The following is a 22133-nucleotide window of genomic DNA, read 5'->3' as shown; positions in this document are numbered from 1 at the left end:
ATAAAATTTGTTCTCAATATACATGGTGTGTTTTGTTATGTGGATGTATCAATGAGCAAAACATTAATTGAGAGCAACTAGTTATACTGGTATAAGAAGGTACTAAAGTGGGGTATTAATTTATGTCTTTTTTTTTCTTTTTCTTTTTCTTTTTTTCTTATTTTTATTTATTTATTTATTTATTTTTTATCACAAAGTCAGCTTTCATTATGATAAAAATTAGTACAAGGCTCAAAAAGGGCCGGATAAACAATTACAAGGAAAGTAAAAGGCCCAAGCTAAATGAGATTAGTAACCTAAGATATGACGGGAAACCCACACAAGCTTAGGCCCGAAGCAACAGAACGCAAATAATAAAAAAAAACCCTATTCTCTAGCAGCAAAGACCACATTGCTGTCGCCGTCACATCCTCAGAGGAAGCCAGACTCGAACCGAAAAAGTAGACACCAAATTCAAGTCCCCTTCACAAAGTATCATACAGGTAGAGAGTGAGGCTAAGAGGGTATGTAAAATACCCAACACTTAGCCTCGATAGGGATCCGGCATAAGCATGCCGGTTGGGGGAGGGGAAGTGAAGGAGGGTAGTAGATTTGGTATCCTATTCCTAATTGGAGCCCGCCTATCCGAGTACATGGTGAGCATCACAACTAAAGAGGAGGGAGGACAGAAAGTTAAAAGATAAAAAGCAGTAAAAGTAGGCAAAAGATGTCGAATAAGGGGCATGAAGCCTAAATCTGAGACAAGCTCAGGGGATAGTTGAGACCTAGCTCAGGGAAAACTGAGATAAACTTAGAGAGAACCAGGAATAAAACGAAAGAATGAGACTGAAAAGAGGAGAGGAAGAGATGGATGCAGGGAGGGGGATGGAGCAGAGGAAGTCAGAGGGGAGGAAAAAGAAGAAAAAGGCAAAGGATGGAATAAGGGAAGAAGAAGGGAAGAAGGAGATTGGAAAGAGGAGGAAGTACCGGGTTGTCTCTTACCCCCGAACAAGAGCATGTGTTGAAAGTGGAAGTTGGAGAAGAGGCTCTAGATCTGGATTTCTAAAGAGAGAGAAACAAGGAGAGAAAGAGAAAACGTGTTTCAGGATCTAGGTGTATATGATTAAATTGTATCAAATAACTCATTAAATGTCACTTAGTACTACAGTCTGGTGATATTCCTCTTCACTTGAAAGTGAGAGGTCTTAGGTTCGAATCTCGTGGATGGCAAATTCGATACCAAATAAAATTGTCCATTGTGCAGCTTAGCCGAATTCCCCATACCTTAGTGTAAAAATATCAATGTACTAAAAAAAAACATAAAGTGAATATTGATTTATGTCTCATTTGGTGTAAAACATTAAATTACAGTAGTAAGTGAAATAATAAATGAGGTTTTAAGATTAGGGCTAGTTTAGTAATGCCGCACTTAAAATAAAAAAAAAATGATTTTGCTATGATGTGGGAATAAATAGTTGTAAAATAAAGTTATTGAGCGTTTGGTAAATTTTTTTTCTTTCTGTAAAAGTGCTTTTAACAAAAAAAAACAAAAACAAAAAAACACTGTCTGAGTGTTTGTAAAGTTTTTATATAAAACTACTGTGAATATGTTAAATAACTAAAAAATATATGATATTGGATGTGATATAATAATTGTCAAGCAGAATAATGTAGTGTCAAATATTGTAATTTTGTAAAACATGCGAGGGTCTACTTGTCATTTAAAAACTTCATTAAATAAGAATTGTTCACTATGCATTGGAAAAAAAACATTTGTTTTAAAACCATGGTAGACCTTACTTGCTTTTCTATACTTTTCTGCTATCATTGACAGCAGTTTAAAAAAAAAAAAAAACACATTGTTTTTGTTTTACCAAGCACAGTCCCTAAAAGATCAAAGATTGGCTTCAACTACAAATATAAAAAGCTCATATGCCCACCCAAATGACTAACACCAAACCAATATAACAAAAACATTCAGATTCGTAATCAGAGGAATCGTGACAAACGGTCGTCACCTCCATGCGTCTGCCATCTTCAAAATCAGGAAGTGGGATCGCTAGATGAGGGATAGATCAAAGGGATGGTGACCGGACTATGAAAGGGAGGTTGATGGCGACAAACTGAGAGATGCGCTAATCGGGGATTCAAAAAGGGGCTTGACTGGCATGCTGGTGGTGTTCAGTGCTAAGGATATATTGCTTGAAATAAACATGAAAATTTGATAACAAAAAAAAAAAAAAAAAAAAAAAAAATCTTGTAGAAGAACATGAATAGAAGTCCTGTAAAAAAAAAAAGGAAAACAGACGTGAACATAAGAAAGAAGAATAAAGTGATAGGGAGAAGGAACGACTCCGGAGAAAGTTATATTATTAAAAGTTTTTTTTTTTTTTTGTCAAAAGATAAAAATTTATTAGAAATTAAATTCGAACAGTTACATTTGCATCTTCTGCTAAAATATTAAAGAGAAACTCAGGACTTAATTCATCCCAATCAAATCTCCCGCCATGCTTGACGATGTACACCATTATTGAATGGGCTGCAATTGCATTGACGAGGGGTAAAACGAAACCTTACCAACTGAAATAAACTAGTCATTTTCCAAATGTCTTGGATATAAATCTCGAGATCCACATCAACCGTGGTCTCCTTATTTAACATATTGATCAATCCTTTAGAGTCCGACTCCACCACCAGTCTGGAACTAACCTTCCAATCCTCCTTCCCCACCATCATCTCCAAGCCTTGTCTAATCGCCTCTGCCTCCGCCATAATGGCGTCCCCAAACCATCCACCTCCTACCCCTCCTGCAAGCATCGAAATACCCGCAAAGTCCCTAAGAACCCACCCAACCCCTCCCTCCCCCGTGTCCTTCCTCTAGGCTGCATCACAGTTCAATTTTAACTCCCCAAACTCCGGTTTCTGCCACTTAACCACACGTTCCCCACCCCCCACCCCCCACCCCTCCCTCCCCGATGTCTTCCCCAATACCCGACCCTACCCTATCCCTCGTATCTCTCCCCATTACCCCACCCTCCCCCACCGTAGCTGCCATAGCATGCCTATAATCCTCCACCCGCCGCTGCCATCGTTCCACCTCCACCTGTGGTAACGTCCTCACCCCCCCTAAAAACCATTTCATTCATGCACTTCCAGATGCGCCAGAAGCCAAATACCACATGTTGCAAGATAAAATCAGCATCCTCTTCTTTCTCCATACGCTTCACAATCAACTGCCATCCCTCCAAAAATTCATTCACCCCCATAGCCGCCATATTTAATTGCAATGACATTCCAAACCAAAAGATACGGCTAAACCCACGGTCAAAGAAAAGATGAGCCTCAGTTTCATCACTTGCTCCACACAATTCACATCTATTCACTATTCGAATCCGCCGACATTCCAGATTATGCCTAACAGCCAAAGCCTTCCTACCAGCCTTCCACATAAAAAACTAAAGTTTCTGCGGAACAGCGAGAGTCAATATCTTCTTCCACGTCCCTCCCAATAACCCCAAAGAACTCGGCATCCCATTCCCTTTCCTTCCAAACTCACCATTTTTCAACATTTCTATCGCAACATGATATCCCGACCGTATCGTATACACCCCGTTCTTCGTATAATACCAAATTCTTTTATCCTCGCACCCATGTTAACTAAATGGTATAGATCGAATCAACTCCACATCCTCCAGTGCCACTCCCATCGCAAGTGCATCTAAATTCCACCCCTGCCTATCCACTGTCATCAACTCACACACCCTTGTATCAGGATCCAATTTTCTCAACACCGGTTTAAACGAATGGGGCTTAGGCACCCATGGTTCAGCCATCGTAACCTTCTCTCCATTACCCGCCCTCTATCTAACCCCCACAGTGCAAAATTTGTCTCCCCAAAAGAATCCCTTTCCACCCCCAAGATGATTTCTTAGGCTGCCTTGCCTCCATAAACGATGAATTAGGAAAATATTTGTCCCGAAGCACCATACTAAACATCGAATCCGGCTTCCCCAACACCCTACAACCAATTTTAGCAAGCATAGCTAATTTAAACCCAACAAGGTCTCGAAAACCTAAACCTCCAACCTTCTTACTCTTAGTCATTTTATCCCATGCCACCCAATGACATCCCCTGGTTTTCGCTTGATTCCTCCACCAAAATTGAGCAATAACTCGCTCCATCTCTTTACACATAGACATTGGCAATTTAAAACATGACATAGCCTGATTCGGCATCACCATTGCCATGGATTTAATCAATATTTCCTTCCTCGCCGGTGACAAAAATTGCTCCGCTCACCCATCTATGCGACTTTCAATGCCATGTCATACTGATTCAAATACCGCCTTCTTCGAATGTCCAAAATCTGCTGGATCCCCAAATATTTGCCAAAGCCGTCTCGTGCTTGAATATTCATTCTCGAGACAATACGCTTTTTATTCTTCTTCGAACAACCCTTTCCAAATAAAATAGAACTTTTCTCCAAATTAATAATTTGCCCGGACTCCTGACCATACTTCTCCAATATCCTTATGACGTTCCCTGCCTCATTTTCATCCGCTTTGCAAAACACCATGGAGTCATCCGTGAAAAAAAAAAAGAGAAATGGCATTTACTCCAGGTGCCACCCGCACCCCACTAATTTGCCCTTCCATTTCATTCTGTTGAATATAAGTTGATAGAGCTTCTGCACATACGAGAAAAAGAAAGGGTGATAACGGGTCACCCTATTCAAACCCCTCTCCGGTCGAAAATACCCATACGGAGCACCATTCACCATCACACTATACGACACCGTAAAGATGCATTCACTTAATTTTGTCAAAATAGATATATTAATGAAGGGCATGTATGAGAATTAAATAATTAATATTTTAACACATTAAATATTGAGTTTTAAGTAGTAGTGGAGTCCAAATGTCATTTAATGAATGAAAAAAACAATTAGAGAAAGATGAAATGAAAGGATAGCGAGCATTCCTCATACAAAAATAAAAATAAAAAGGTTGCTTATAACTCGCACCAAGCGATGTTGGGGTGTTTTGGTATGCTAGAGAGCCCAATTGGGCCTCAAACTCTCTTGATCTACAGGTACCGTTTGGTACGCAGACAGGACGGAATGGGACAATACGGAACAAAGATTTCGTGTCATGTTTGGTATGGGCCAGATGGAACGGGACGGAACGAGATTAAATGACTAACTTACCCTTTTTATTTGACTCAGTCTCTCCCCTGTCTCTCTACTTTCTCTTCTTCCATATTTTCTTGTTCTTCGCATGCCTAAATTTCTCCCAGTAAACAAAAGGATTGATGTCAACAGTATTGCAATAACAAATGCTTAACCCAAAATTTGATGAACCACTCCATTAACATAATCCAGAAATTATTAAATTTGATCAGAACTAATTGGCATCCCAGAAAACTCACAAATCCAGCCTCCCTTCACAGAGAGAAAGAATGCAAAACACCCAACCCAGAACCCAATCAACTTCTGCAAACCCTCCAAAGTTATAAACCTTCGTAAGGAAAATTAAATCCCAAAATAATCAAAAGGGTCCACGAATCCACCAAAATCAAAAGGGTTCAAACAAAATTGATAAGGAGTTTCAAATTCACACACAAAGTTCTGTACTTTTCAAGATGAACGTCTCAAACCGATCGAAACCAAATTTTACAACTGGAACCAGAAGCTGAAGCTGCGCGTCAATGGACACCAACTTCTCCAGATTCTTGTTAGCCATTACTCCCCATTGAGCCTCACTCTGCGAACAACTAACCCACCACAAAACAACACACAAAAAATCAGAACTTGACAAAATACAAAATAAAAACCAAAAAAAAGGATTTGAACAAATGAGACTGAAATCTCGGATTGGATCAAAACACAATGGCACAAAATTCTGATAAGGACCCAGAAAAATAGAGCCTGAAAAATGAAGTAATCAACGGGCAAAAGCCACGATGCGGAGAAGAAAGCAAAAAAGGACGCATGCGAAGAAGAAGCATGCAACGAGAGGTTTGAGGGCTTTTAGAAGAGCGCTGCCTTGAGACCATCTCATCAAGCAACCTTCCATGGCAACCTTCTAGAGACCGTGGCATTAACCATGGAGGAGGGAGGCGGCGGATGGAAGCTGGGATTGCATATGGATTTGCTGGGATTGGGTTCGAAGAGAGGGAGGCTACGGGAGAGAGAGGGGGTAGAGAGTGGAATTAATGAAAAATAGGAGGGGTATTGTTGTCCAAAAAAAATTATAATTTTGTGTTACATGGGTTGGAATAGATAAAAATCGTTCCACGGTACAGCGTGTCCCAATCAATTTGGTATACCAAACGTGGGATGAAACAACTCGTCCTATTGCATTCTGTATTGTCCTATGTATTAAACGGTAACTACAAAGAACATAGCCCTCCTCTGTCACTCTCTACCCGCCACACAAGCCTTTGGGCTTTGTGTTTCTTTGGCCTACGAAGCAGTATTGCCCCTTTCCTTGTGCCTCTTCCTCTGTTCTCCCATGGGCTTGTTGCGTTGTTATATCACTCGGCTGGCACCTAAACCCAGCCCAGATTTGGGCCTTGGCTCCTTTTTATTTTTCGCAGCCTGTGTGGGCTTTGGTCCAGTTTTGAACCACCAAATTTTAGTGCCTAATCATTTTGGTCATTATTCATTGGGTTTATATTTTAGTCGTCTTTCCTGATTGGCCCTCAACTTAATAATGAAAATTATCAATTGATTAATTATTTTCATATGACTTGAAGACCTACATGCAATTATTTATTGCATTTTTTTCTCTAAATATTGGATTTTCTTGCAGGAACCTATGAACCTAAAGTTTATAAAATTCGAATATGAAGTTTCGCATAAAGTGCCTTGAAAACCTGAAATTTTCCTAAAACACTTCACTCATGAAAACCCAAAACTTTTCATGCAAATTTAAACCAATACATATCTAAAAGAACCTAAACGTTCTACTCCTTGTGTATGGATTGATAAATTTGTCTCCATTGCACTAGCCACAATCTTGTAATTATTTTTGTGACAGAGACATGTCGAATTTGAATAAATTCGACTTTACTGCTTTGGAAGTCTCTGGAAGAAACTACCTAAAGTGGGTCAAAGATGTGAAGTTTCATCTCACGGCTAAAAGCCTTAGAGCCACCATAGAAGTTGACATGGATGTACCGGTTGGCAAAGTTGACAAAGCCATCGCCATGATCTTTATATGAAGGCATAGGCATGATGCACTACAAGCCGAGTATCTCGTTGAGAAGGATCCACATGCTTTATGGATCGCTTTGGCGGATCATTTTGATCACCAAAGAGATAGACTATTGACTTAAACAAGAAAGGACTGGCATCATTTACGCTTCCAAGACTATAAGTCTAGAATACAATTATGAAATTTGTCGAATCATATCACTTCTAAGTTCTGTAATAAGGACTTGACCGAACATGACCTCCTAAACAAGACCTATTTGACCTTCCATGCCACCAATATTGTCCTTCAACAAAAATATAGGGCACAAAAGTTTACCAAGTTTTCATATTTGATCTATATTTTACTTCTAAATATTAAGCAGAACTAGCTGTTGATGAAGAAGCATCAAGTTAAACCTAACGGCACGACTGGAAGTACACACTAGTGAGAAACGATGTTTGAACTGTCGTTCTAGACGCAGTAGGCATGGCCAGAAGCTCACCCCTAAGGTCAACAAAGTGAAGGCCTATCCAAGGAAGGAAATAGAGCCGCAAAGTGCTTCAACCACGCCTCCAAGGCCACGAACTTAACACCATGGATGCAAATATGTGTTATCGTTGTGGTTCAAAGAACCATTGGTCCCGTGTATTCTAAGCTCCCACTAAGGTTGTAGCTAAGTATCATTCTCATTACCAGAACTTTGAATCAAACTTTCTTCAAGTGGTGGAGCTAAAAGATATGAAGATGAAGGTTTCTGACTTTCAAGAACCATCTGCTTCGATGGAGAATTCTTAGACATGGCCCACATGTTGGCTGAATTCACCCTTGGAACTGAATTCCCTATGTGGCCGAACCCTTTTTTATTTTTATTTTCTTTTTTTTTTTTTTAAGTTTTCAACACACTACCAACAAATTGGTCCTTTAGCGAGAAACGTTTCAGCGAGAACATTATCTTCCAAACTGTAGGGTTGCTTTTGGTGAGGAAAATTTTGAGTTCTCGCAAAAAGTGAGCTCATTTGGTCTCCTCACATCTCTAAGAAACAGCAAGGAAAAAATAATTTCGGTGAGAAAATTGTTTTGTTGCTGTACATAATACTAGCGAGGAAAAATTGTTCTTCTCACTCTAGGTTTAGCGGGAATTATATTCCCTTCCCACCAAAATATTAGCTAGGAAATTATTGTTTTTCTCGTTGAACAAAATTTTTAGTGAGGAAAATGGATTATAGTTGTAGCATTCCTGCTATAATTTTCCAAAAGTTTCAAATAGGGCACCTTTTATTCACACCTACAACGAGAAATTTGTATTTGGGTTGCATAAGTGTTCAGCAAGAAAAATATTTCTTGCAGACGGCCCAAGTTTGTGAAACTCAATATTTTTCTAAGTATTATAAGGGCAATACAGTGTCATTTATGGAATAATAATAATAATAGTATTAATAAAAGAAAAGGAAATGGGAGAATCTTCTAAAAAGGGGAGCAGGTGGAAAAAGGAGGAGGAGGAACCTGAATGAGGAGGAGAAGAGAACAGGGGAAAAGAAAAAGAAAGAAAAAGATGTAGAAGAAGGGTAACGAGGAGAGAAAACTATACCCAGTTTTTCAGAGAGGTCAAAGGAAGTATAGAAGACTACGTTCGAAAAAGCAAAGAGAATCGTAACAAAAGTATGGTTCCTTTTGCCGACCTGTAACATAGGTAAAAATTCTCAGCTTTCTTTGTTATTTCCATAGCTACTTTGTATCAATCTTTCTTATTACTTTTAATTTTATACATTGGGTGTGTTGATCAAATATCATGTTTTAGGGTTTGGCTTAAAAAGTCAATTTTTGTTAATTGTGAGTATAGTTGAAATCAAAGTTATAGACATGATTTTGGGATTGGATGGAAGTATTTTGAAGTTATAATTAGAAGAGTTTGGGTTCTAAGTTGCAGGGAACTTATGTTTTTGAGAAGAAAAACTATGTTTCAAGTAGCCTACTTTGGCTCTTGATTTCTATGTCCTTATGGATTCCTTTTGATCCGTTATCATGTGTTTTGAAACTAGACATGTCCATGATCAAAGCCTATCTGATTTCACATAATTCTGTTGAGTTTTGAAATGTCAAAACCATGTTCAAGACACGACAATGAGGATTCTGAAGAAGATCCATTGGATGATGGTGAAGATGAAGAAATTCTTAAAAGTGATGGCGGTGATGGCAGTGACTACTAAGATTTTTCTAATGTAGTTTTTGATTTTGAACTTTTGGTAGTGCCATGATGTATTTGCATGTTTTTAATTTTTGCATTTTCATATGGTTATTGTAATTGTAGAAGCTACTAATGTGATGAAGTGTATTTTGTCTTTGGCATTTGAGGGGTAAGGTGCAATAGTTTCCCCTGATCAATTGTAATTATTCACTGTCTATATTCATAAAACTAATTTGTCATGTTGTTAAGCTTTCTCAAATAACTTGCATATTTTAATTTTGTTAATTTTTTTCTTCTCGAAGAATATCACTATGGCAGGAAAGAGGAAGCAAATCCCTCATGACTCTTCAAGTGAGGCATCAACTGATAATCCACTAATTAGAGTTGTTGCTGTGATACCTTCAAGCAACATGGTTGCTGCTATTATATCATCAGTCAATACCCAGGGAAGTGCTAATGGTATGCCTTTTTATTTTGAATGTTATCTATATTAGGTTGCTTAATTGAAGTGATTTTCTTCTCTAAGTGTATTTGAATATAATCTGTGTAGTTATGACGTGTTTTATTAACTATTTGAACTTTTCATTAATGGATTAAAAGTTAGAGCAAGTCCTTGATATAAACCTAAAAAGGTGTTCTGTTTTATAGCAAGAAAATGTGGCTCTTTTCTTTTAGGATGTTATTGGTGTGTTCAATTGATTTTTTTTATATTCTTATGGTTTTCTTGGTCCTCGGCCTTCTTGTTCCACTTGTTTTTGTATTGTCTTTGTTTATGTAAAAGGTTCTTGTATCATATGTAAAATAAAATTTGCATTAATGATGTTTTAGGTGAACCGGAAAAAAAAAACTTTAAACACCCATGGGAAGAATTCTGATAAACTGTAAGAGTAGCTTGGTGGTTTGAAAATAACAATTACTTTGACAAAACTAAAGGGGAAGCCCATAGGTTCGAATTTCTCATTTCTTGTGAATGATATTGGTTTTGTGGTTCGGACCCATGCACCACTAAATATAAAGCAATGGAGGAATGTAGAAAAGAAGGATGTGGATAAGATGATTGAAAGAATAATTGTGAGTAATATTTTCTTTTCACATTTTTGTTACATTCAGTATGTAAAAATCTTCTTAAATTAGATTTACCATAAATTGAATTCCATGCAGAGCAAGTACGATATTGATTTGTCACTAACTCATGTTAGTACATATATTAATAATGCATTACAAAGGCGCTTTGTTGATGTTCGACACAAGCTGAAAAAGCATTTTGATTCCATCCCAACTCTAGAGGAGGTAAAACAAAACAAACATGAGGATGTAACTAGTCAAGAGGAATTGAATTTTCTTTGTGATTGTTATGCAAGTGTTCAACTCAAGGTACGCGTGTATATTAATGAACTGAATTGTGGTTGTCATCTGTGATGTTTATCTTCTTCATGTCACAACATTTATTTTGCTATGCAGGAACGCTCAAATAAAGATGCAATTAATAGGTCTCATTTGACTTACAATCATAAAGGAGGGTCAAAATCTTTTAGGGCCCATGAAGAAGAGATTGTAAGATGTGTTTTTCATAATTTTAATCTAGATTCTAGGTGGATAATAAGTTATTAACTTTAATTTGTGATCCATGTATTAGGAAGCCAAAACCGAAGAGCAACTAAGTGCAATTGATTACTTTGAGGCTGTGCTTAAAAACACTAAAAATGATTGGGATAAAGGGGCTAAACTGAAGTGGGTAAGTTAGTTATGTACATGCTGGTTGTGTATATTTTCTGTGCAGATTTTCTGTTTATGATATATATATATATATATATATATATATATATGTATGTATATGTATATGAAGGCACCAAACATGATAAATTTTATGTTTTTGTACATGAAGGAGCCAAGCATGATAGTTTATTTTTCATTTGTAGGAAGATATGCTAAGTATGAAAAACAAAACAACTCTTCCAGATGGTATTGTGATGTTGACAAATAATGAAATTGTTCTAGGGGTTCTTGGTCACAAGTCTGGGTACTTCAAAGGTCCTTTAAAGTCTGTCTCTCGTGAAGACACTATGTTGACCAACATTTAGAAGAAAAACTTGAGGCTTAACAACAAGAGCTTGTGACAACAAAACAAGAGCTTGTTGAAACAAAACAAGAGATCCAAGAATTGAAGGAGAACCAATAAAAATTTGAGGAACTCCTACTCAAAATAATGGAAGGGTAGCAACCACTTCCACAAGTAGCCATTTTGTTTTACTGGAATATGTGAACTTTTTGTGAAAACAATGTGAACTTTCATAGTTGTTAACATTAAGCTTAATTGATTTTGTAGACTACGAATTATATTGTACGCTATTTTGGTTTTGGACTAATATGAATTAACTTTTAGTATCTTTGATCATTAATTCTTGGCACTAAATTCCAGTTACAGGGAGAAACCAACTACTCGCAATAGGTTACTGTTTGGACCCAATTTTACACCATCGGCCCAAGTAATCGAGGCCGTTGGGTAAGCATGGTTCTAGATCATCGGATGGAATAGTAAAGATAATTTTAAAGGATAATATTATGATTTTTATCGTAAAAATTATCTTTTGTGAGTTATCTTGACATATTCTTCAATGTGATAAGATAAGATGCAAATTATACCTCCAAGCAAGCGGAACAATCCGGATTAATTTGGAGTTGTTAGCAGTGTAGCGGATTAGAACGGCTTGGGTGTATCCTCAGAAGATTGACATCACATTCGTTGCATGCACCAAGTCTAAAAGTATGGGGGAATGCCAAGATAAAAGTATTGGATAATGGTGACATTTAAGAAGCCTAGGGTGGCTAGGTCTTTTTAGGGTGATAATGATGTTGTCAGACATTATCAAATCAAAGACTAATTGCTCAGAAGAGATTGCATGCAAGAGATAGAATTGAAAAGCAATCCATGGGATATTAAAGATAATATTCTGAGTAATATTATTTTAGCCTGGATGTCGCAGCAGATATACAGCTACTATAAATACAAGAGGTCGTGCACCATTCAAAGGCCTTTTCCAATTTAACATACAACTGCCCTGCGCAAACTTTCTCAACAACTTTGAGATTTTTTATTTTCTCTTTTCGCTGACACATCTTCCGTTGGCATCAACAGCACTGTGAAAGCAACCGGTGATATCTTCAGTCCACATAGATAGCTCTGTCGCCGTAGAATCAATTGATCTCGCAGCATCTTCCGTTGGCATCAACAACAATGTGGCGAGGACGGTTGGTTACCTATCCAAGTCTCGATCGAGAAGGATTTCCGAATCCTTATTGATCGAGGTCATCTCATTAGCCTTCTCGACGAAGTGAGGTGTTACAGCTTACTAAGCTCGGCGCATTGCACGCCGAGTTATTTTATGATTAGATACTCTCAAGTGGGATTTAGAGTTCGGCATTCAGATGGCCAAACCACGTTCACTATTAAGACTTATATCCGCTTTGAGTATTTGTGCCCTTACACTTTGGTGTCGATTCGGCGTGAGTTTACTTTGACGAATACCATCACTGTGATCGAATCCAACGACGACGATTTGTGAACTTCGTAAGAATGGTAGCCTTGTCTTCAAGTTCGAGAACCCAAGAGGCCGAGACATGTTCCTTCCTCGGTCGTAATCGCAAGACGCAGAGGTCAGCCACGTACCCAACGCAACATCAACAAATTTTACTCCTCGGTCGACGAGTTGGCACGCCCCTCATTCAACCAAATGATGTAGTTAGCTTATAGATTACTCGGCATGTGCGTCACGTAGGCTTGGTAGTTTTTAAGGTCAACATTTTGGCGCACCCAATGGGACCCAGTGCTAATACTACGAAGTTCATATGATATATCAAGATTCCAATCTGGCTTAATGTAGCCGATTGTGCGAGCTCCTAGAGGAATTGAAAAAACACAATGAGGAACGTAAAAAATCTTGGGAAGTGGAAAAAGTTCTTCGTGGCCATAGAGAGATGCAAAAGTCATTCGCATACATGATGAGAATAAACCCTCCTGTTACCCTACAAGAGTAATGGGTACATGAAGACAGGGCTCGATTTAATGCCTGGCTAGTTGGAGAACATTTTCCTTACATTTTCGACTACAGATCAATTCCATTTGAGGAATGGTTGGTTGAAAAAACCGGGAGGCAATTTTTCGCTCCGGCCGTAATCAGACATCAGCCTAAGAAAATTGTTAATTTGGCCGAAGAACAAAGGCCACCTATTTTTTCGGTCGAGGCTGAAAATATGGTCGGCCAAGATGAAAAACCTAGGCCACCTATTTTTTCGGTCGAGACTGAAAGTGTGGTAGGCCTAGAAGGAAAAATTCAAGTTTCTGAGGCACAAATCGACTTAGAAAATGATTCGACATAAAAGTGCTCCAACGACGAACAAGGCTGAGACATAGGCCTAGCCGGAAAAACCACGCCAATTGATATGATTATTGGCGATAAAGCCAATATGGAGAAATCTCATTCGGTTAAATTGTTTGAGTTAAAAGCTGAAATTGGTGAAATTATTATGCCTAGGGGGCGTAGTTATTGTTCAATACATTCGGCAGCCGATGATAAAAAATATTTCGCCAAGTCAAAAGTATTTGAAGGTGATTCTTTATTTGGCCTAGAGCAAAATCAATTTCAAAATTTTGTTATTACAAGATCTCGGCTTGGAATAAAGCATTGTTGGCCTCCTCCTGACTATGGTTCAGCTGCTTTTATTTCCATTTAGAAAAAAAATAAAAAAAGAATAAATTATTTTCTTAATCATCTTGCTAATTATGCCGATGCATAAGAAAATAAGGGGGGCAACAACACTGCGGCAATCCAAATATATATATATATATATATATATATATATATATATATTAGTTGGCCGAGGAAGTAATACAAATTTGCTAAGAAGATGTGATATTGCAGCATGTATTTCATTGTGTGTTTTTTGTCGAGAGTCAAAAAAAAAATTTATTTTCTTCACCATTCGGCTATTCAGCTAATGCTTAAGAAGATGGTATAATTGGCATTGCTGACTTTGATTGGTCAAGCTGCTAGTTTTCTCAATAGGCCGAGTTGTCACGAATAAGAATTTATTTTCTTAACCACTTGGCTTAAAAAGAAAAACAGTCATAGGGGCCGAGACAAAACATTTTGGCCGAAGTCTAGATTAGGCCGAAGTTAAGAAAAGTAGGAAAGAATTTGGCCGTAATTGCGGTTGAGATTATGTGCATTGCTGACTTGGGATTAATATATATACATCGGCATCACATCGAGCAGCCAGGCTACATGCTATCAGGTTTAATATGCATATATATATATATATATATATATATATATATATGGCTTAAAATAAGGTGGCAACTTGAAACAGTATATTAAGTTGAGGTCGGCGAGGTTGAGAAAAGTAAAAGGTTGCTGAAGTCGAGTAAATAAAAAAAAATTAAAAATAAAAGATTGGCCGAATAGAACATATTTTACACCTCGGCCTTGGTGTTTCTCGGCCTACATTTGTTGATGTTCAAGACAAGCCCTTCTTGAGAAGGTTCAGTCACTTTTATTAGTTATTAGTATATAACATACATGCTGAGCTCGGTGAGGCATTATTGCCGAGTGCTAGTGCTATCGTCAATGGGGTCATTCGGCTTGCCATGCATATATATATGAGCGGGGCTTCAAGACTTCGACCCCGTTGTGGTTTTTCTTGGCCAGCTCGTCGAGGTTTCTTTCTAGACGTGTTAAGCTATGGAGTGGATTCCTCAACCATATATTTCTTCGACTGCACTAATTTCCTTAACCATTCGGCTTTTGGGCCGAAGCTCAAGGAAACTGGGGGGCAATTTTGGACCCAATTTTACACCATCGACCCAAGTAATCGAGGCCGTTGGGTAAGCATGGTTCTAGATCATCGGATGGAATAGTAAAGATAATTTTAAAGGATAATATTATGATTTTTATCGTAAAAATTATCTTTTGTGAGTTATCTTGACATATTCTTGAATGTGATAAGATAAGATGCAAATTATACCTCCAAGCAAGCGGAACAGTCCGGATTAATTTTGAGTTGTTAACAGTGCAACAGATTAGAACGGCTTGGGTGTATCTTCAAAAGATTGACATCACATTTGTTGCATGCACCTAGTCTAAAAGTATGGGGGAATGCCAAGATAAAAGTATTGGATAATGGTGACATTTAAGAAGCCTAGGGTGGCTAGGTCTTTTTAGGGTGATGATGATGTTGTCAGACATTATCAAATCAAAGACTAATTGCTCAGAAAAGATTGCATGCAAGAGATAGAATTGAAAAGCAATCTGTGGGATATTAAAGATAATATTCTGAGGAATATTATTTTAGCCTGGATGTCGCAGCAGATATACAGCTACTATAAATACAAGAGGTCGTGCACCATTCAAAGGCCTCTCCAATTCAACACACAACTGCCCTGCGCAAACTCTCTCAACAACTTTGAGATTTTTTATTTTCTCTTTTCGCTGACACGTCTTCCGTTGGCATCAACAGCACTGTGAAAGTAACCAGTGATATCTTCAGTCGACATAGATAGCTCTGTCGCTGTAGAATCAGCCGATCTTGCAGTATTTTCCGTTGGCATCAACAACACTGCGGCGAGGACAGTTGGTTACCTATCCAAGTCTCGGTCGAGAAGGATTTCTGAATCCTTATTGATTGAGGTCATCTCATTAGCCTTCTCGGCGAAGTGAGGTGTTACAGCTTACTAAGCTCGGCGCATTGCACGCCGAGTTATTTTATGATTGGATACTCTCAAGTGGGATTTAGAGTTCGGCATTCAGACAGCCGAACCACGTTCACTATTAAGACTTATATCCGCTTTGAGTATTTGTGCCCTTACACTTTGGTGTCGATTCAGCGTGAGTTTACTCTGACGAATACCATCACTGTGACCGAATCCAATGACGACGATTTGTGAACTTTGTAAGAATAGTAGCCTTGTCTTCAGGTTCAAGAACCCAAGAGGCCGAGACGTGTTCCTTCCTCGATCGCAATCGCAAGACGAAGAAGTCAGCCGCGCACCCAACGCAACATCAACAAATTTTACTCCTTGGCCGAGCTCGACCGACGAGTTGGCACGCCCCGCATTCAACCGAAGGACGTAGTTAGCTTATAGATTACTCGTCCTACGCGCCACGTAGGCTTGGTACTTTTTAGGGTCAACAGTTACTTATGAGAATAATTATCTTCAACTTACAGTGTGGAATTTTACCTTAATTAAAGTTCTCGCTATAGACTTGCTACAACGAGGAAATGAGTGTCTCATAGATACTTATCAATGAGAAAATTCATTCTCGCAACATATGATCTACAACGAGAAATAATATGTTCATCGTTGAAAACTCACCTACAAATTCCTCACCAAAAGATATTTACAGCGAGGAATTTGATTATTTTTGCGAGGAATTATATCCTTGCACAAGTTATGGAGTGTCAATATTTAGGTTGTCAAAAGGTTGTGGCGACCACATTCTAACCCTTTTAGCGAGGAATTGTCACCGCTCTAACTCAAGTATGAGAAAAAGTTCCACCATTGCTGTATCATTTCTGTGAGGAAACAATTTCTCGCTGTACACATTTCCCGACAGGCCAACTATGAGGAACGAGCAAGGAATTTTTTTCCTCGCTGAAAACCTTCAGCGACAAAACAACAACTTTCAACTAGGACAAAAGTCCTTGCCAAATAGCTATTTTGTTGTAGTGACAATTTCTTTTATGTTTACATAATTTGTTGGTATTTGTTTTAATTTTTGGTATTAAATTTTATGGATTACTTCCTTGAATAATTAATTGAAAGAATGAAATCTTTTGAATTTCTTTATACTTGTGACCAATCCAATTAATTTATTTATAGGTATTACTAGTGGGGAAATTAGTTGTCCGACAGATAGTGCAACCACACACACCATTTTACGTGAACACATCTATCTTACTAACTTCATACTTAAAAATTCACCTCTTACAACCTTCTCATGCTCATCCAACCTGATCAAAATACATGGAAATGCCCATATAATGTTGTCCAATGGCACTGAATTGACCATTCAAGAGACCCTTCACACTAAAACCTTTTTAGAAAATGGAGTTGAGTTTATTTGCATCATTTCCTATGAAGATTAGGCAAAATCCAGCAAAACTTTGCATGCCAAACTTGCTGAATGGGAAAGCTCATCATGCGTCATTTCTATGACAAGATCCAATCATATCTTTCAACCTTTTTTTCACATAATTCAGGGGGACATTTGTGGACCAATTCAACCTCATTGCAAACCATTTAGATACTTTATTGTATTGGTTAATGCTTTTATGAGTTGGTCACACATGTGTCTTTTGCCTACCTGAAACACTGTATTCTCCAAACTGCTAGCTCAAATCATTAAGCTAAAGGCTCATCATCCTGATTATTCGATTAAATCGATTCGACTGGATAACGCTGGAGAATTCACATCGAAATCCTTTGATGACTATTGCATTTTATTGGGATTGAAGTTGAACATCGTGTACCCCAACAAAAGCGTCCATTAACGTCTTTAATTGATCGCTCGATCGTTGGTCATACGTACTAAACCCCTAACTGCTATTTATGGCCATGCAATACTTCATGTAGTCATGCTGGTCCACTTGAGGCCCATCATAACCCAACCTTGTTCTACGCTTTAGTTAGTAACTGGATACGAGCCCAATATCTTGTATTTGCCTATCTTTGGTTGTGTGGTCTATATGCTGATTGTGCCGCTCTTATGTACAAAATGGTTCATCAAAGAATGATGGGAATATATGTTGGTTATGATTCTCCTTACTCATTTGTTACTTAGAACCTTTGACATGCGATCACTTTACTGCTCATTTCGCGAATTGTCACTTGTATAAGACAATCTTCTTGTAGTTAGGGGATGATAAGAACATTTACGTTCCTAAAGAATGATGTGAATTATTGTGGATAACTCCCACTATGTCTCATTGAGATCCCAGCACTTCACAGTTTGAAACTGAAGTGCGACGAATCTTAGATCTTCGTAGTGTTGCTCAAAGCATGGCGGATGCTTTTACCAATCTAGTAAAAGTGATGAGATCACATATACCAGCTGAAAATGTGCCTTCAAAGATGGATACGTCAAACCGTTGTTCCAGAATGACGAGATGCCACTAATGTGGACCGGACAACCCCCGAAGGTCAGTTGCCACACCTAGTAGCGAATCCAGTATACTGGTGGCTAGCCAATCATTTGCTTATACCAGGAGGTGTGGTAGGCTTGTTGGTGTAGAGGATTCATAATAGTGAAAGAGGAAACCCATGGGACAACCTAGTGAAACTAGAGTAAATCCGACCATCACCTACTCATTTTATCCAATGAATGAATAAATTATAGATTAGGAAAACATCCTAAAAGAGACAAATCTGCCTCTTGAGAACCGAGAGATTTTGGTCCATTATGCTAACTTGGATGATGTTTGGATTACCAATGAGCTAATAGTCGACGATGAATTAACATATGCAGTAGCTATTGATATCATACTGAGCGATAACATTAAACCACGTTTCGTTGATAAAGGTCGACATCGAACAAATTGGTTAAACTGGAAATAAGCAATCCAATTTGAACTCGATTCGCTTGTGAAACCCAAGGTGGTTAGCCCCTTAGTTCCTACACTATTACATGTGAAACTCGTTGAATACAAGTGGGTTTTCATAAGGAAGTGTGTGAGAATAATGAAATAGTGCAATATAAGGCATGCCTAGTGGTGCAAGGCTTCTCTCAACGCCCAATGATTGATTATGAGGAGATGTATTCTCCCGTAATGGACATCATGACATTCTGCTACCTTATCAGTTTGGTAGTTTCCAAAAAAATGAATATGGAGCTTATGGATGTGGTAACTGCACATCTCTATGGGATCTTGATATGAAATCTACATAAAAGTTCCTGAAGGACTTACATTGACTGGACACGAAACACCCTCTCGATTAGGTTGAGGCGTTGACTCTTTGGATTGAAGCAATCTAGAAGGATGTGGTATACCATGTGAATTAGTATTTGATAAGTCAGGGAAATGTGAACAACAAATATTGTCTCGGCCTGGAGATTGAGTATTGTTCAGATGGAATTCTTGTTCAGCAATCGAACTACACCCAGAAGGTGTTATGTCGTTTTAATGAGGATAAAGCAGTTTATGGGCCTCTAAATGCTAGATTCCAAATGAGATCATTTCCATCCTAAAGAGGATCAGGAAGAGACTTTGGAGCCTGAAGTTCTGTCGGCGCTTTATTGTACTTAGCTCAGTGCACTAAACTGTACATGTCATCTTTAATCTTTAATATTAGAAAGTCAAAAGGAGAGTTTGGTCTCTCAAAGCTTCACAAAAAATAATTGGACTATAAAGCTCCTTAAACAAAAAAATCCACAACTAGCTCAAAATAATAAAAACAAAATAGCAGAGATACTTTTTTCAAAAACAAAGAAAGAAAAATATGTTGAACAAAAAGAGAATTAAAAATTAGAAAAAAAAAAAGAAAAAAAAGAAAAAAAAAAGAGAAGATAAAAACCCACGACCGCTTCTTCTCCCTTTCTGTCTCTCTACACACACAACCGCTCCCATGTTTTCCTCAATACAACCGCTCCACTTACTTCAGTTTTTTGTTTTTTTTGTTTTTGTTTTTGTTTTTGTTTTTTTAATCAAGGACAGTTTCATTAAAACCAGCCAAATGAAATAGGTTTTGCATTAGCTGAAGATTTTGCTTCCTTGCAAATCTAGCGGCAAGAGATCGTCCGTATGTTTTGGTTTGTAAGTTCTTCTTTGTCCTTTTGTTTTCTTCATAACTGAACATAAAACTGTATTATAAAAATTACAAAAAGCAACCCTAAGTAGAATGTGGCATTCAAACCTCCAGGTTGTGCAGAAAACACAAACTGGAGAAGATAGAGTTCAGAACGTGGAATAGACACAGTTATCGGAAGAGTTTACCTTTTTATTCCAATTTTACAGTTATCAGAAGAGAGTTTACCTTTTTTGTTTCCCTACCGCAAAATCTGCGATGGTTTTACGAGGGAGAACGAGGACGACGCAATTCAATCTCCATCCACTTTTTTACAGGTACACCAAGTTTCTTCAATTTCTGAAATTTATCTCTACATTTCAATCTAAAATATCGGGCAATAATTCATATGTGTATTATCGAATTTATTGCTTAATTTATATTTTTCTTATGGAATGGAATGTAATGTGATTTTGTTCACATTTTATGCAATTGATTGCTGGGCATTTGAAGACGAACACGGAGGAAAAGTTGGATAATTATCCTCCTATTTTGAAAAATAAGAGATAATTATCCTCCTAAACTGAGCAGTTATAATTATAACATGTGGAAAAAAAAATTGGAGCTCAAATTTAAAACCGCAATTAGCAGTTACAATTGGTTTTATTCCTTTCCAACAAAAACAAAATCGTCTTCACTCTCAGGTGTGTTACTTTGATGTTTGATTTATTTTTAATTTCCCTTTTTATCATTAACTCCATATTATATAGGCTGATTGGTGAATCCCCAGTGATCGATTCATTTTCAATATATGAGTTGGTGGTTTCATTCTTTTGGGTAACTTCGTTTAATTCTTTTTTCCTCCTGTCCATGAATTAATTTTAATTAATTTAGTAGAAATGTTGATTTTTGTGGTTTCTGGGAAATTAAAAGTATGAACCTTTTTTATTTGTGTAATCAGTTTTGAAGTTTGTTTCACATGGAAAATATGGAAGAAGGAAGAGAAACAGCAGAAGAAGAGGGAACAAAAATAGTTTTGAGTCATCCTGTTCTGTTTTGGGTAATATAGTTTCATCCCTTTTCATTTTTCCTTCTGTCCATGATTTTGTTTTTAACTAATTTAAACAAAATGATCATTAAAGTTTGAACCCTTTCTATTTCTTATAGATTTGGACCTCAGGAGCGGGGCAGAAGAGGTCTTGATCATGTTTTTTTTTTTCATTTAGATGGTTGATCTACTCTCTAATTTGGCGCTCGGACTTTTTTATCTGCTTCTATTTCCTATGCATAATTTTTTATAGACAATTGGTGGACAATGTTTTGACGGGACGGCGGTTGTTAGGTAGGACGACGATCTATGCCTTATTTTATGGGCATGCCCATTTTCTTAACAAGCCTCTCATATTTCCCATTCTGTTTTTCCTATTTTTCAATTCACGTTCCTCTCTTTCTTACTCTTTGCCTGTAAAGCCGTCAGGTGTGTCAAAGTGCGTGGATGTGTTTGATTTGAAAGAACTGGCGTGCTCTGAAAGGCTACGTGAAGGGTATATTTCTATTTTCTTTTTCTTCCATGTTTTATTTATTTATTGGCGATCAAAGGATACTTCTTTCTTCTTCCATTTTGGAAGAAAAATGTTACAATTGCTCTATTCTGTAATGGTTTTAAGGCTCTACAGATGTCCTTAATTGTTTTTGTCAAGTTTAGTTTATCTTAATACTGTAATATACGATTAAACCTATATATGTAGTATGAACACTATATCAGAGAAGGGATTTTTATTTTCTTACTTTGTAATCAAGGGAAACAAAAACTCCGCCTATGTCTTACATGGCCGGTCCCAAGCCCGGATAAAAGAGGAGGGGGAGGGCGTCAGGTAGTCGACAGCCGGCACTCCATGATCACGTCGAATCCTTATGAAAATGAATCCAGAACAAAATCGCGCTAAAGCTAGGGCGTCACCCGTAAGTGGCGCGCTGTGTGGCCCGAGCACAGTG

General features: G+C 37.8%; 1 long non-coding RNA gene across 3 annotated transcripts; it reads left to right on the top strand.

Annotated features, from left to right (window-relative positions):
- Window positions 1–19993: 19993 nt before the first annotated feature.
- On the top strand, window positions 19994–21917 carry LOC114825203 (uncharacterized). Of its 3 annotated transcripts, XR_011581189.1 has the most exons (6): window positions 19994–20167; window positions 20274–20476; window positions 20909–20975; window positions 21100–21198; window positions 21306–21480; window positions 21609–21917. It is a non-coding gene; the product is annotated as an uncharacterized lncRNA (long non-coding RNA). The 3 variants fall into 3 exon arrangements; XR_003773860.2 differs by lacking the exon at window positions 20909–20975; XR_011581190.1 differs by lacking the exons at window positions 19994–20167; window positions 20274–20476 and adding an exon at window positions 20507–20842.
- The last annotated feature ends 216 nt before the right edge of the window (window positions 21918–22133 follow it).

This window comes from Malus domestica, chromosome 05 (assembly GCF_042453785.1).
Source record: "Malus domestica chromosome 05, GDT2T_hap1".
NCBI lineage: Eukaryota > Viridiplantae > Streptophyta > Magnoliopsida > Rosales > Rosaceae > Malus > Malus domestica.
Note: the sequence above shows the minus strand (reverse complement) of the source record. Positions and strands in the feature narration are given on the sequence as shown.